The following is a 3,554-nucleotide window of genomic DNA, read 5'->3' on the forward strand; positions in this document are numbered from 1 at the left end:
CAAAAGTGGTGGCTGGAGAAGGAAGTTTAAAACGGTCATGTCACTTAACTGAGTTTGAGATGTTTCCTTATGTCTAAGGGTGTTAATAGTTATCTCAATGTTTCAGCCAATGATTAAATCAAGTACTAATTTTGTCTTTTGAAAGAAATATAATCATCACCACTTATCGGCAGAGAATAAGTTTCAAGACCCCCAGGGGACATTGGTAACCACACAGTATCAAACTCTATATACACAATGGTTCTTCTATACAAACATACCTGTGATGAAGTTTAGTTTTATAAAAGCACAGTAAGAGATTGGCAACTGCCTAATAATAACAGGAAAGTGAAAGTGAAGTCACTCAGTCGTGTCCAACTCTTTGCAACCCCATGGACTGCAGCTTATTACGCTCCTCTGTCCATGGGATTTCCCAGACAAGAATTCTGGACTGGATTGCCATTTCTTTCTTCAGAGGATCTTCCGGACCCAGGGATTGAACCCGCCTCTCCCGAGTTGTCGGCAGACACTTTACCATCTGAGCCACCAGGGAAGGTGTAATAATAACATAGAACAATTATAACAATATACTTTTATGAAAGTTTTGTGAGTGTAGTCTTTATGTAAAATATATTACAGTACTAATTGTGTGATTTTTTTTTCACCCTAACTAAGCACTTATTATGTTGTGTGTCCATACCTTTTGCAGTTTGAGGTTTGACAGCAAAACTAATCCAGATTCATTTTCTCTTCTTCACATTCACCACAGATATTAGCAACCTCAGCATACCTTTTTTCTTTCTCTTTTTATATCAAATTGAGAACTTCAATCTTTTCACTTAAAGGTAGCACTTAATGGATTTTCTCTGGCATATCTAAATGGACAGCATCACTCCATTTATGGTTTGTGGCCATTATTGAGTGAAATAAGGGTAACTTGGTCACAAACCCTGTGACATCTCAACAGTCGTTGTGGTAACTGAGTGACAGACGAGTGGGATGTGCAGGAGTAAGCAGTGATTCACATTCTGGTTAGGAGGAAGCAGGTTGGTGTGAGATTCCAATCACTCTCCTCAGAATGGCCTGCAGTTTAAAACGCATGAGTTATATATTTCCGGAGTTTTCCATCTAATATTCTCGGTGAACAACTGAAGGTTAACTGAAACCACAGAGAGTGACACCTGAGATGAGAGGGGATGACCTTGTGTGGTGATTGCTTTCCGGTGGCAACAACACTAGCAGGGGCCACTTGAAGCCAAAAGTGATTGCAAAATGGCCCATCTCTTCCCGTGTAAGGAAGCACAAGCACCACCACAACCTGAGAAAATGACTGCTGCATCCAAATCCAGAGATAAGGACATGAAGATGCTGAGGTCATTTTTGTTGGAGTGGAGCACATCAGTGAGGATGCTGAAACCCTCTTTGTCAGAGTGATTTCAAGTTCAAAGCCAGTCATTTCTAACATTTTGAACAGAGCGACCAGGGGCCCATCTTCAAGAAGAACAAAAGGCCACGTGAGTCCAGATCCCTCCTGCACGTTGCAACCTGCAAATCTTAGGACCCCAACATCAGAGCCAGCTGCTGTATCACCAGTTTCTCAGTCTGCATGGGGAAGAAGAGGCAGTTCTATTATTTCTGAGCCTTCATCTAAACCTGAATATAAAACGAGCTCTTTGGAAACTTTCCTTCACAATTCAGAATTGCTCTCTCTGCGGCCTCACTGTTTCTCTAGAGCTGTTCTCTCATTAGGAGGCAAGGATGAAAGCCCTCTTAGTTCAAAGTGGTGTCCCACTTCAGATGTAAAATTTAACAGTGGAAATCCAAAAGACCCAAACCCAGCAATGGAATCCCAGGGGGACCTGCCTCCACCATGGCCCTCCAGGTATCTCTCCTGGAAAAACACGATTATGAGCTTGGAAGATTCCCCGACCTCACCGAGCCATGTTGATGGTGGGGCATCATGTTCATGGACTCATGCCAATGATCAGGTATGCTTCAGTCTTATGGATCCAGAAGGAACATGTAGTTTGTAAGGGCTGGAGAAAATGGACTTTTTGACTCTTGCAAATCAGAGGAAGACTGTTGATCCCATGAAAGTAAATCTGACCATGTTATTTGGTGCCTTTTACTATGGCAGCATACAAGAGACGACACTAGAACAGAAGACTCACACAGCCTTTAAATGCCTCAGCTGCTTGACAGTTCTAAACTATGTTAAGTTTATGACCCACCTGAGGAACCATCTAGAGCTTGAGAGGCAGAAGGGTGACAGCTGGGAAATCCAAACTACCTGCCAGCACCGCCACCCCCAGTTTTCCCACCTCGTTCCAGCTGCAGTGTCACACTGAAAGTGCCCATGCTTCCTAGGAGCCCTCCAAGGTCTGTAATATCTGTGAATTGTCCTTCAAAACAGATCAGGTTGTCCTACAGCACATGAAGGACCGTCACATACCAGGCAAAATATCCTATGTGTGCCGTGTTTGCAATTACAGATTGCCAGCCTTTGGCAATGTAGAGGCATATTTTAGAACATGGCATAGAAGCATGAATAATTTGTTTGTCTGTTTTGCCTCGAAATTTTCAAACTGGTGACATCCTTCATAAATCACGCTTGGAGGCACTGGAACAAGAGGGTCTTTCCATGTTCCAAGTGCTGGCTACAGTGTTTGAACCTGAAGGAAAAGACAGAAATCCAAACCAAGAATCATGTGTCATTCAAAAAGCCAGAGCAATTGTGAGGGTTGCCTCCTGAATCAGAGATCATGATCTGAAGTTCAGTTCAGCTGGGACTAAGAGACACAGCATCCATCATTGTGAGGAACTCTGACTCCCAAGCACCACCCAGAAAAATTGCAAACAATATTGTCTACGAACACAAAATATTCCAGACGTGTTGCAGCAAGGGATCTGGCTAAAAAATTATGCTCTACCCATCTCCAGAAATTAAAAACAGCCCTATTGATGTTCAGCCAGCTGTATATAAAGACCCTGCCTGGCTTTGGTTGTTCAGTTGCTCAGTCGTGTCTGACTCCCTGTGACCCTAGGAACTTCAGTATGCCAGGCTTCCCTGTCCATCACCATCTCCTGAAGCTTGCTCAAGCTCATTCCGTTGGGTTGCTGATGCCATCCAACCATCTCATCCTCTGTCATGCCTTCTGCTCCTGCCTTCAATATTTCCCAGTGTCAAGTGTTTTTTCCCGATGAGTTGACTCTTCCCTTCAGGAGGCCAAAGTTTTTCACAACTTTTCTTCCAAGGAGTGAGCATCTTTTAATTTCACAGCATCAGTAACAATCTACAGTTATTTTGGAGCCCAATTAAATAAAGTCTGGCTATACTGTAACTGAGATTGTATTTGTTTCATCTCTCTACTATCAAGTAGCTTTGAAATCTCCATGTTCCTTCCTGGCCATGCTCTGCCCCCTAAAGTAATTGCTTCTCTGACCACTAGCACCGGGGATACATTTTTCTTTGTTTCAAATTTTAAATAAATAGAATCACACAATAGACTTTCTGTTCCCCTGGTCTTGGTTTCCCTTTAAATAAGTGAGATGCATTCTTATTGTATGTAGCTATG

General features: G+C 42.8%; 1 pseudogene; it reads left to right on the plus strand.

Annotated features, from left to right (window-relative positions):
• Positions 1–1,251: 1,251 nt before the first annotated feature.
• Positions 1,252–2,894, plus strand: LOC132658911 (zinc finger protein 280A-like; annotated as a pseudogene).
• The last annotated feature ends 660 nt before the right edge of the window (positions 2,895–3,554 follow it).

The sequence above is a fragment of the Ovis aries genome, chromosome Y, assembly GCF_016772045.2.
Source record: "Ovis aries strain OAR_USU_Benz2616 breed Rambouillet chromosome Y, ARS-UI_Ramb_v3.0, whole genome shotgun sequence".
In the NCBI taxonomy this organism is placed as follows: domain Eukaryota; kingdom Metazoa; phylum Chordata; class Mammalia; order Artiodactyla; family Bovidae; genus Ovis; species Ovis aries.